The sequence below is a fragment of the Palaemon carinicauda genome, chromosome 12 (genome assembly GCF_036898095.1).
Source record: "Palaemon carinicauda isolate YSFRI2023 chromosome 12, ASM3689809v2, whole genome shotgun sequence".
Classification (NCBI taxonomy): Eukaryota; Metazoa; Arthropoda; class Malacostraca; order Decapoda; family Palaemonidae; genus Palaemon; species Palaemon carinicauda.
The window spans coordinates 141,924,452-141,937,271 of NC_090736.1; the positions used below are offsets into that span (position 1 = coordinate 141,924,452).

The 12,820-nt window shown below is 43.3% G+C and overlaps 1 protein-coding gene across 3 annotated transcripts in view; it reads right to left on the minus strand.

Annotated features, from left to right (window-relative positions):
- The window catches only part of LOC137651315 (4-trimethylaminobutyraldehyde dehydrogenase-like), a 44,843-nt gene that overhangs the window by 2,151 nt on the left and 29,872 nt on the right, over nucleotides 1-12,820 (minus strand). Inside the window, exon 14 of one of the 3 annotated variants that reach the window (XM_068384585.1) lies at nucleotides 656-2,493. The exons of 1 other annotated variant lie outside the window; for it this stretch is intronic. The gene's annotated coding sequence lies outside the window, so the exon portion shown is untranslated. Of the gene's footprint in view, nucleotides 1-655; nucleotides 2,522-12,820 lie in introns of those variants that run through there. One more of the 3 variants, XM_068384586.1, reaches the window with a different exon arrangement.

Below are 12,820 nucleotides of genomic sequence, written 5' to 3' on the forward strand. Positions count from 1 at the left end.
GCAAATTTTGATTTTTTTTTCTTTTGAGAAAGGATAGCAAAAGTAATTGTAAATTGCATTTACAATATAATAATAGTTTAGGTACTGACAGGGAAATTATGAAGAAGTAGCCAGGTTAAGAAAATTAATTAGTTGAATCAAAAGCCAAAATTTAAAACTAATGGTTCTAGTCTTTCTCTACATTTTGTTTTTCATCTAACTGTAATTAGCTTCCTAAAACATGATCGTATATTAAAATCTTAAGAGCACAAAACAATCAATTCCATTATGTTATGTTATATAATCAGGAAAGTTTTTTTTCTGTTTTTTCATGGGTGCAATGGACATGTACCACATGAAACTGTTCATGAACATGTACCACATGAAACTGGTAATTCTTATAATCCATTTCAGCTGGCAAACAAGAAAACAAAATAAAATGTATGAAAGTTTTATGTTTATTTTGCTATAGGTTGAAATTGTTAATTGTCAACATTTGATTATGTTGTAATTCCTGACCAGTTTGCAGGATAGTATTATGTAAAAGCTGTTAGCTGTATAATGAAACAGCATTGTATATTCTTAAAGCATTAACTTTATTAATGCTGTTAAATACTTATCAAATTTAAACTTATAAATATTTAGGTTACTATGTATTTTTTAACGTAAATGATACTTCAGTGATCGAAAGGAAAAAAGTTATGACTTTTACTTCTGTAAGGTACAGTACTTTATACTTATGTTGTGATATAGGATCTAATCTGTTCATCTTTGTAAAGAAAAAGAAAAACTATAATCTTTTAAATTTCTCTCCAGCACTATCTTTACTCCTTAATATTATCTATTGCTAAAACAGGGCTGGCTAGCTACCTCAAAAGTTGCATGCATAACATAGAAGTCAGAAGAGAGAAGTTGTGGCTCGACCAAAAGCATACAAGGCAACAGGTTATCGGTCTGTGGTCACAGGCTTCAAATAAATCCTTGTGATGACAAATATCCTGGTCCACTTCCCTCTGCAGGATTTTGTAATGGAAGTGGGTGGGTAATAACTTCTCATAGCAAGATCCTGCCATGTCTGCTTGTTGGAAGTTGTCTCTTGCATCAGTGTTGTGGTTTCTATATGGGACTGGTAGTGTTGCGACTTGGTATATGCAGTGAACGCAGAGTTTTTGAGTCTGGTGCTATGAGTTTCTATTGCAGATGTGTTTGTAGCTCCTAACTATAGCATGATGTTATTGTAGGCTTGCTGTGCCAACTACTGCCAGTACTGTGGCTGTACCCATGGGGCAGTCCTGTTCTATTACCATTGTTGTTATTACATGTTAAGCTACAACCTCCAGCTACTTGTACGTCAAGGAGCTTGAGGTGTTAAACCAGTTGTGCAGATACCGCAGGACCGATAGAAAACGTATCGAGTCTCCTGTGGGTTACATCTTTCAGGTAGTGGGAGGTGAAGGTCAGCTGACACTTCCACATGCCTGCTTGCAATACCTGTGCCACAGAGAGTAGTTTTGTTTGGATGCCAGGGACGTTGCAATGCCCCTTAAGTCATGAGCTCTGAGTCTACGCGTCGGAGGAGGATTGGGATTCAGTGCCAGGTTAATGACCTTGCAAATCCATACCGAGATGGTGTTCTTCGTGATCCTCCTCTTGACCTTCCCGGTGCTGACACTTGGGGGCGAGCTCTTGTAGTTTCCTTGAAGAAGGGCCTTCAATTTCTCCTTGGCACAGTAACTGTTGATCTGGATCATTGGTTATGCTGCGAAGGACTCCCAGAACAAAGGGTTCAGATTCTGGGATCTGAGCGGCCAGAAACAAGGTTGAGCATCACTTAGCCCATCGTCGTGAATGAGAGACGTTAAGGGCGTCCGTCGACTCTTGGCCGAAGCCAGCACGAGCGGGAGACCTGTCATCGAGGTCAGGTGACTTCTGCTGGTTGGAGTTGTGGAGCGAGGTCTCCTTTTCAACTAAGGGTCCATAGGCTCGAAACTCTGTATGAGGGGCAATGCCAACATGGACGAAGGTTGATTCCTTTCCGTCTGAGGGCAAGAATTTATTAACATAGTTTTTGTCATTCGTAAGGTTCCTGTCTTGTACATAACACAGTCCCTGCACCTGTGCTCTGGGTTGTGAGACTACATTGTAAACCTATGTGGATCAGATAATCCTCATATGCTAAAATGTTCCTGTGTGTGTTCTTTGATACTACTTCATTAGGTATACATATTTTAACAGATTGGTAAAGGAGTTGAAGTTGGGTAAGCTGGTAAGACACAGGCAAGAAGATGATGTCTGAGTTTAGTGTGTTTGTTGCCCAGTTTAGACATCATCAGATGAATAAAACTCAATCATCATTGGTAGAGAAGGTTGCTCTAATACAGGTCAAGAGACTAGCTGAAGGCAGACATGTTCCCCGCAATATTTTTGGTACATTTCTTGTAAGTAGTTCCGCAAAAGTAGACCTCATTGAAGTGACCAATTATGGAAGGTAAGGTTGGAGTTGTAAACCTGGCTCTGACAAACAGTATACATATAAGGGCTTCTGTCAAGGAGAGATATATGCATTCAGTAAGAACTATTACAGCTTAAAAGAGATATGCATTCAGTAAGAACTATTACAGCTTTGCCGTGACATCTTGAAAAAGCAAAAGATTAAGAATTAAAAGTACAAAATTACAGTGGGTAATATTCAAAGAATACAACTCCATAGAAGATATTGCTAGTGTACAAAACAAAATTCAATAAATGTTAATGTAAGATAATTAAAGTAAAAAATAATTAGGACTGGATAGCAAGTCCAAACTTAAAAGACAAATATCATATTTTTAAAGGAATTTGTATATTTCCTAATTACAAACCTAATTCCTTTAATAAAAGTATGAATTCAGCAAAGCTAGAACTCTGCTGTTAAAATTCTTAACAAGATGCCGGTAGTTATTGGCAGGTAGCGAAGGGAAACGAAACCTGTACTTGCCAGCTACCCAAGTAACCAACTTGATCTTCACCTAGGGCTTGTGGAGTGAATGAGGAGTGAAGTATAACTTAAGGATTCAGGTTTGTATAGTTAGGAAAAATAGGAATTACTTTTAAAAATATTTATTTGTTCTAACATATTAACAAACCTTTATCCTTTAACAGGAGACGTATCATCAGGTGAGAGGAGGACCCTGTCACCAAACGGGGTGGCTTAAAATCCTGTGATGTCATAAACTGGGTCCTTAGGAGGGATTACTGTATTCCAATACAATACACCTCTTATGGCCTGAAAATCCTGTGATAGGGCTAGGTTTCTATCGTAGTCAGATGGTCCTGGAGGAATCTATATCTCCAAGAGATTTGTGGCCTTTAATGTAAGGCTCAAATAAAGTGATGGGCTTGCCTATAATTATAATCCATTCTCTTCTTGCATCACAGTACAATTCAGCACATAATGGTTTGACTGCTGCACTCCGAGGACAAGGGAAAAGGCCATAAATCCTTACTTTCTTAAACTGACGTTGCAACTGCTATCTTAGACGAGATGCTTCTTGTCCTGTCAGAGAACTAGGCAGCTACACCACTTGCCGAGCTACTACCACAAATCTCCTATAGAAAATGTATTGAGTGACTTGTGGGTGCATTCCTGTAACTAGAGGCCCCTGAAGATTTAACTGGCATTTCCAAACTCCACCCTTCAGGACTTGGCTCACTGACAGGTTCTTCTTAAAGACCAAAGTGACACCTACTCCTCTGACCCTGCAAGTACAAGACTGGGTTGGTTCCTCCAGCTTGTTTGCTGGATTTATGTTCTATTAATCGTCTCTTAAAGGAGATGATGTTGGAAATGTTTTTGATCCACCCAGAATTGGGAAGAGCTTCTGTAGTTATGCTCTCAAGGGTTGTGTTTGATTCAGGTAGCATTTTAGTACTCTCACAGGGCAATAAGTAAATTTTCCAGATTGTCACTTGCTTCTTTAAGTGAGAAGATGGAGAAAGATGCTAACCTTTTATCATTTACGACCAGATCTTTGTTTTCACCAGAAACTGGGAATGACCAGATACAATAAGCAGAGCAGCTTCTCTTAGAAGAGACCAAGGCCAATAAGAAGACTGTTTTGAGTTAGGTCCCTGTCAGATGCTTGCCTTAAAGATTTTGTAGCAGCCCTTTTCAGGGACCTAAGAACTCTGCATGTTCCACGCCGGGGTCTAAGTTCTCTCAGACGGCAGGACTGCTCAAACGTCTAAATGAGCATTGCAAATTCCCAAGATGAAGACAGATCTATGCCTCTGTCTGAGGACTTAGCTAAGTCTTTCACTTCTGAAACTGAAAAGCATTTCCCTCAATGCAGAAACAGGGAAGTCAGAAATCAGTTGAATAGGGTTCCAAGAGAAATACCCCTTATGCAGTATCAATTGCAGAAAATGGCCTATTTTGTCTAGTAATTTGTCATAGAAGACTTTTGAAGGTATCCAGACATCTGTGCCGTGTCTTGCAAAAATTTTTTGCTCAGATTCTAAGTAGCCTCCACCCGTGAAGTGGCAAGGCTGTCACCAAGTAGTTGTGCCTCTGCAGGAGGAACAGGCAGAGCAAGTTGGGCCTAGGGGTTACTCTTGGAACCCAGGTCAGAGGCATTAGAAGGGACCTGTACCCTTATGATCGAGGCCACTTGGGGGCTACTAACGCAATCTTAAAGTTTGGAGTAGGCAGCATCTTGTTTACTACTCTTTAAATAGGCCAAAACAGCTGAAAAGCACAGCTGTCAAAGCCATCCAACGGATGTTAAAATGCATCCTCTAATGCCACCGCCTGATCTGGAACTGCGGAACATTTAGTTCTTTCAATGCAGAGGTCAAGCATTGAGGAACCCCACAAAATCAAGAGGCTTCTTGCCACTTGAGGGTGAAGAGACCACTCAGATCTGACCACTTGTCTTTATCAACTTCAGGAGTCGGAGATCATATTCCTTTAGCTATGAATGAATCTTATCATTGTTCAGTGTTCACTCGTGAGCCTGTAATGCCAACTCACAGAGGTGCTGTGACACAGTACTTCTTTGCTTATTGACATATGGTGTTGTCACTCATCAAAATTATTGAGTGGCCTATCAGATCATGTTTGATAGACTGCGGTGCCAAGAGAGCTGCGGTGAATTGGTTTCTTTGATGGGCACCTAAACCTTCTTTTGACATGTCTTGAAAAAGAAGGAGCTTGCGTAAAAGACAATTAAAAGGAGTTCCTTTTGAGATTCTCATCCCTAGCCACCAATCTAGATTGCAACTCCCTTCCTGTTCCAAAGGAACTAGCTGATTGGTGATCAGTGTCTCTTCAGACACCACTGATGTAGACGGCGGTTAGGAACTACAGTACTTTCTCCAATGATAGATGACCTAGTAACTGCTATCAATGATGTGCTGGTGAATACTGATAGCATAGGAAAGGGAGCACTACTCTTCCAAGTCTTATGACCTGATCATCGAATGGAAAGACGCCTCCATTTGTCACGCCCACTAACATCCCTAGATGTTCCCTCCTTTGCTTAGGCATAAGGCTGGACTAATCCAGATTTATCACCATCCTCATATCATGGCAAAAGGGGAGAAGTTTATCCACACCCCCATTAAAACATTCATAAGGACTGGGTAAAGGGGAAGTACCACTCATGTGCTACTCAGTAGGTAAATCCTGTTGGCATTGGCCCAAGCAGATACAGGTGTGACTACTTGGGTGACGGTCGATGGTCCAAACCATAAAACTGAATTGGGAGATCTTTTGACCTGTAATGTAAGGAAATATGTTGTCAATAAGGAAGCAAGAGGCTAACCCATTACCCAAAATTAGTCAACACCCATTAAGTTGGCGGGTAAGAGAGGATAACACTGCATGCCCTGAGCATAGTTCACAGGTTGAATAGCAATCCACAGCCCCATTAAAACACCCGTAAGGAGTGGGTAGAGGGGGAAGTATCCCTTCCATGTGCTATACAAAACCTCTAACATGTAGAAAGAAAAGGCTACTCTACATTATGATGTTAGTATTGTACATTCATATTGGCATAGTAACCTAATGAAATAGGCCTATATTTGTAGCTTTATGCCCCAACTATAAAATGTAACCAACCATTATATGTTTAAAAGAAACTAATTTGTAACTATATTGAATATATGCCAATATTCACTGGAAAATTACTTCAAAACCATACAAGTTTCCTTAAAAACTAGTACAGGTACTACGGATTGCAGGCTAAATGGGATTACATTAAAAATTTTCATCCAAATTTCTGTGCTACTAATGAATTAAATGCAAACGTGAGTTCATAAATACCCATATACCCTTGTTCAGAGAAATAAACCCAACATTGTATGATAAAAAACTATAAACAATTCAACAAATGCTACATAACCCAACTTAGGTTAAGAGCATTGTACATTCTATCTTGAAAATACTCTACTTTCTTCACATACATAAATATGACTATCATTGAAACTCTGTTTCCTATGAGGCATCATTACTTGCTATGTTTACTCTCAATTATCGAAACTGATCTAAGTATTAATTAGCCCTAACCAAAATAATTCCTTGCTTAAGCTATGCAATCAAATTTGTATAAAACTGAATTACAAGCTCAAAAGTAACGAAAAAAATAATAATACAGTAATTCAAAATTACTACTGTATTACCATGCAGGTTAGTAGCCAGAGAATGACAATAGTGTGTGACTGCACAGTCATTACTTAAATAAAGTAAGAGACCAAATAGCAGTGTCTGTATAAACACTATCACTATGTGCTAAAATTAGGAAAATAATTAATTTGGAACCTAATTAACTACTTAATCTAGAAGTTCAAATGAAAAACCTTGATCTATATCAATTAGGAGTGCGAATAAAATGTTGGGTTAAGCATTAGTAACATCTCATTGGGTGATGTGTCATCAGTTAGCAGATGAATTCAGCATTGGAGGTGCTCCGATACAGCCTAAACTCATGGGTCTCCCTTACATACACAAATCTGAGGTGTTGCGATTGATTCGATATAACCTGAACTCATGGGTCTCCTTTATACACTGGAGTCCAAGCTGTGTACATCGAAAACTTTCCACATGGCAGGGAGGACAATATTTCTTTGGTATATCATGTATTGGATTTCCTGTTCTAGCATTTACAAGAAAGTAGTCTAACACCACAAATTCTGTTTTAGGCATACTTAGTGAAAGTTGGTATCATGACTTGTTTACCACCTGTAACCTTTGACAGATCAGGGCATTCAACTTCTTAGTGATTTCACTTCTTTATTAAACACCCGGCAATTATTCTTTAAATGGTTATTACAATAGATGAAGGATCACTAAACTGAATACATTATACATTTGAGCTCTAAACCCTGAGAATATTTAGGTACTCCCTAATAACTTGCAATATGTTATTTTCATTAGTAAAATAAATTTTTGAATATACTTACCCGATTATCATGTAGCTGTCAACTCCGTTGCCCGACAGAATTCTACGGAAGGGATACGCCAGCGATCACTATACAAGAAGGGGGTGTACTCACCAGCGCCACCTGTGGCCAGGTACTATAGTACTTCTTGTTGACACCACTTCAATTTTTCCTCGATCCACTGGTTCTCTATGGGGAGGAAGGGTGGGTCAATTAAATCATGATTATCGGGTAAGTATATTCAAAAATTTATTTTACTAATGAAAATAACATTTTTCAATATTAATCTTACCCGATAATCATGTAGCTGATTCACACCCAGGGAGGTGGGTGAAACCAGTGAGCAAGTATATCAAGAAGCTAAGTATCCCGTATTTCATATTATCAGTTATTCAAAATAACAATGAAATTATAAGTACCTGGTAAGGAAGTCGACTTGAACCATTACTCTGCCTTTAATAAGTTCGTCTTCCTTACTGAGCGCAGCGTTCCTCTTAGGAGGCTGAACAACCCTAAGGTGCTGAAGTATAAAGGGCTGCAACCCATACTAAAGGACCTCTACACAACCTCTAACCTAGGCGCTTCTCAAGAACGAATTGACCACCCGCCAAATCAACTAGGATGCGGAAGGCTTCTAGCCTACCGTAACAACCCAAAAAACAACAATAAAAGCATTCAAGAGAAAGGTTAAAAAAGGTTATGGGATTAAGGGAATGTAGTGGCTGAGCCCTCACCTACTACTGCACTCGCTGCTACGAATGGTCCCAGGGTGTAGCAGTTCTCGTAAAGAGACTGGACATCTTTGAGATAAAATGATGCAAACACTGACTTGCTCCTCCAAAAGGTTGCATCCATAATACTTTGCAGAGAACGGTTCTGTTTAAAGGCCATCGAAGTAGCTACAGCTTTCACTTCGTGGGTCCTTACCTTCAGCAAAGCAAGGTCTTCATCCTTCATGTGAGAATGAGCTTCTCTAATCAGCAGCCTTATATAATACGAAACTGCGTTTTTGGACATAGGCATCGAAGGTTTCTTGATGGCACACCATAAGGCCTCTGATTGTCCTCTTAAAGGTTTTGACCTTTTAAGGTAGTATTTAAGAGCTCTGACAGGGCAAAGAACTCTCTCTAGCTCGTTACCCACCATGTTGGAAAGGCTAGGAATATCGAACGATCTAGGCCAAGGACGTGAAGGAAGCTCATTTTTTGCTAAAAATCCGAGCTGTAAGGAACATGTTGCTGATTCGGATGTGAATCCTATGTTCCTGCTGAAGGCGTGAACCTCACTAACTCTTTTGGCTGTTGCAAGGCAGACGAGGAAAAGAGTCTTGAGGGTAAGGTCTTTGAACGAAGCTGACTGGAGAGGTTCAAACCTAGGAGACATAAGGAACCTTAAGACTACGTCTAGATTCCAGCCTGGAGTGGACAATCGACGTTCTTTAGTAGTCTCGAAAGATTTAAGGATGTCATGTAGATCCTTGTTGGAGGAAAGATCCAAACCTCTGTGGCGGAGAACTGAAGCCAACATACTTCTGTACCCTTTGATCGTAGGAGCCGAAAGAGATCTAACATTCCTAAGATGTAACAGGAAGTCAGCGACTTGGGTTACAGAGGTATTGGTAGAGGAAACTGCATTGGCTCTGCACCAGCCTCGGAAGACTTCCCACTTGGATTGATAGACTCTACGAGTGGATATCCTCCTTGCTCTGGCAATCGCTCTGGCCGCCTCCTTCGAAAAGCCTCTAGCTCTAGCGAGTCTTTCGACAGTCTGAAGGCAGTCAGACGAAGAGCGTGGAGGTTTGGGTGTACCTTCTTTACGTGAGGTTGACGTAGAAGGTCCACTCTTAGAGGGAGAGTCCTGGGAACGTCGACCAGCCATTGAAGTACTGTACCTCTGTGAACCATTCTCTTGCAGGCCAAAGGGGAGCAACCAGCGTCAGCCGTGTCCCTTCGTGAGAGACGAACTTCTGAATGACTCTGTTGATGATCTTGAACGGCGGGAATGCATATAGCTCGAGATGGGACCAATCCAGCAGAAAAGCATCCACGTGAACTGCTGCTGGGTCTGGAACTGGGGAACAGTATAAGGGGAGCCTCTTGGTCATGGAGGTGGCGAACAGATCTATCGTTGGCTGACCCCACAAGGTCCAAAGTCTGTTGCACACGCTTCTTGTGAAGGGTCCATTCCGTGGGGATGACTTGATCTTTCCTGCTGAGGCGATCTGCCGAGACGTTCATGTTGCCCTGAATGAACCTCGTTAGCAGAGAGAGGTTTAGACTTCTTGACCAAATGAGGAGGTCCCTTGCTATCTCGTACAGCTTCCTCGAATGGGTCCCTCCCTGCTTGGAGATGTATGCCAAGGCTGTGGTGTTGTCGGAGTTCACCTCCACCACCTTGTTTAGCAGGAGGGACTTGAAGTTCATTAAGGCCAGATGAACTGCCAGCAACTCCTTGCAGTTGATGTGAAGCGTTTCCTGTTCCTTGTTCCATGTTCCCGAGCATTCCTGTCCGTCCAAGGTCGCGCCCCAGCCTGAGTCTGATGCGTCCGAATAGAGATGAAGGTTGGGGGTCTGAACCACTAACGATAGACCCTCCTTGAGAAGGATGTTGTTCTTCCACCATATGAGAGTAGCCTTCATCTCTTTGGTAACAGGAATAGAGACCGCTTCGAGCGTCATATTCTTGTCCCAGTGAGCTGCTAGATGGAATTGAAGGGGGCGGAGGTTGAGTCTCCCTAACTCGGTGAACAGGGCTAACGATGACAGGGTCCCTGTTAGACTCATCCACTGTCTCACCGAGCATCTGTTCCTCTTCAGCATGCTCAGAATGCACTCTAGGGCTTGGCTGATTCTTGGGGCCGACGGAAAAGCCCGAAAAGCTTGACTCCGAATCTCCATTCCCAGGTAAACGATGGTTTGGGAAGGAATAAGTTGGGACTTTTCTAAGTTGACCAAAAGACCCAGTTCCTTGATCAAGTCCAAAGTCCAGTTGAGACTCTCCAGACAGCGACGACTTGTGGGGGCTCTTAACAGCCAGTCGTCTAAATAAAGGGAGGCTCTGATGTCCGCCAAGTGGAGGAATTTCGCAATATTCCTCATCAGTCGCGTAAACACCATAGGAGCCGTGCTTAGGCCAAAACACGGCTCTGAATTGGTACACAACCTTTCCAAAAACGAATCTCAGGAAAGGTTGGGAGTCTGGATGAATAGGAACGTGAAAGTAGGCGTCTTTCAGATCCAACGAGACCATCCAGTCCTCCTGCCTGACCGCTGCTAGGACCGACTTCGTCGTCTCCATAGTGAACGTCTGCTTGGTGACATAAGCATTGAGCGCACTGACGTCCAGCACCGGTCTCCAACCTTCTGTCTTCTTGGCCACCAGAAAGAGACGGTTGTAGAAGCCCGGGGATTGATGGTCCCGGACTATCACCACTGCCTCCTTCTGTAACAGGAGCGACACCTCTTGGTGCAACGCTAGCCTCTTTTCCTTTTCCTTGTAGTTGGGAGAGAGGTTGATGGGAGAAGTGGTCAGAGGGGGATTGCGGCAGAATGGTATCCTGTAACCCTCCCTTAGCCACTTGACAGACTGGGCGTCTGCACCTCTTCTTTCCCAAGCTTGCCAGAAGATCTTGAGTCTGGCTCCTACTGCTGTCTGGAGAGGAGGAGAGTCAATGTTTGCCTTTCGAAGGCTTGGGACCTTTCTTGGACCTGCCCCTGAAACCGTCTGAACGGGTACTTCCTCGGCTGGGGGCTCTGCCACGAAAGGGCGGAATAAATCTTGAAGCAGGAGTATCGGCCACTGGGGTGCGGTAAGTTCTAGGAACCGAAGGAGCAACCTTAGCCTTACGAGCTGAAGAGGCTACAAGGTCATGAGTGTCCTTCTGAATAAGGGCCGCAGACAATTCCTTGATAAGGTCCTCAGGAAACAGGAACTTAGAAAGCGGAGCAAAAAGTAACTGAGACCTTTGACAAGAGGTGATACCAGTGGAAAGAAAGGTGCAGAGTTGTTCCCTTTTCTTGAGTACTCCCGAAACAAACATGGAGGCAAGTTCGCCGGAACCATCGCGAATTGCCTTATCCATACAGGACATTATAAGCATGGCCGAGTCCTTGTCGGAAGGGGCAGTCTTCTTGCTCAAGGCCCCCAGGCACCAGTCGAGAAAATTAAAAATCTCAAAGGCGCGAAAGACTCCCTTTAAGAAGTGGTCTAAGTCAGAAAAGGTCCAGCAGACCTTAGAGCGCCTCATAGCCGACCTTCGTGGAGAGTCAACCAAACTTGAGAAGTCAGCCTGGGCAGAGGCAGGGATTCCCAAGCCTGGTTCCTCTCCTGTGGCATACCATACGCCCACCTTAGAAGTCAGCTTAGTAGGAGGAAACATGAATGACGTCTTCCCTAGTTGCTGCTTGGAATGTAACCACTCCCCTAACATTCTCAAAGCTCTCTTAGAAGATCTAGCGAAGACGAGCTTAGTGTAGGCAGACTTAACAGTTTGCATGCCTAGAGAAAACTCTGATGGAGGAGAGCGAGGGGTAGCAGAAACAAAGTGATCCGGGTAAACTTCTCTGAAAAGAGCCAGGACCTTGCGAAAGTCAATGGAGGGTGGTAACGACTTGGGTTCCTCCACTTCAGAAGAGGGATCATCCAGGTGCGCAGCTTCCTCTTCAGAAACCTCATCACCTGAGTGTTGAGAAGCGAGAGGTAAAGTTACAGCGGTATGCTGAACGGCAGAATCCTGACAAGCGGGTGCATAAACACTTGTGGATTCATCCTCAAGTCTCTGTTGAAGAGGATGAGGGCTAGTAATGACAAAGTCATGAGGCTGGGAAGAAGGAGGCTCTGCGGGAGTCTGGGGAGCAAGCGTGGCGAGAGGCGACTGTAGTAAAACCTGAGGTTCAGGCTGCAAAGACTGCTCAAGCTGAGGAGAAAGAGGTAGATGCATGCATTGAGGTGGCTGACTCATTGCATGAGGTTCCTGTCTCAAGAGTTGCGCTTGCTTCAAGGGTAGAGGTGGCTGCGCAGTAAGAAGTTCCTGACTCCCGAGTTGAGGTTCTTGAGGTGGGTGCAGCGAGAGTTGAGGTGGCGGCTGCGCAGAAAGCGGCTCCTGTCTCACGAGTTGAGGTTCTTGAGGTGCTTGCCTCGAGAGTTGAGGTTCTCGCCTCGAGGAAAGTGGAGGTATCAGCTGCGAGAGCTGAGGTGACTGGCTCAAGGATGGTAGAGGTTGTCGTACCTCAAGAGGTTGCTGCCGAGAGGATGGTCTTACTGTAAGAAACTCTTGCCTCACAGGAAGAGGAGATTGTAAGGCATAAGACTCCTGTCCCCATTGTTGAGGAGGTTGCCGCGAGGTAAGGGGTTCCTGCCTCAAGGGAGGAGGAGGTTGCAGCACAACGCTGGTAGCTGGCAACTCCCAACGCGGTAGCTCACGCAT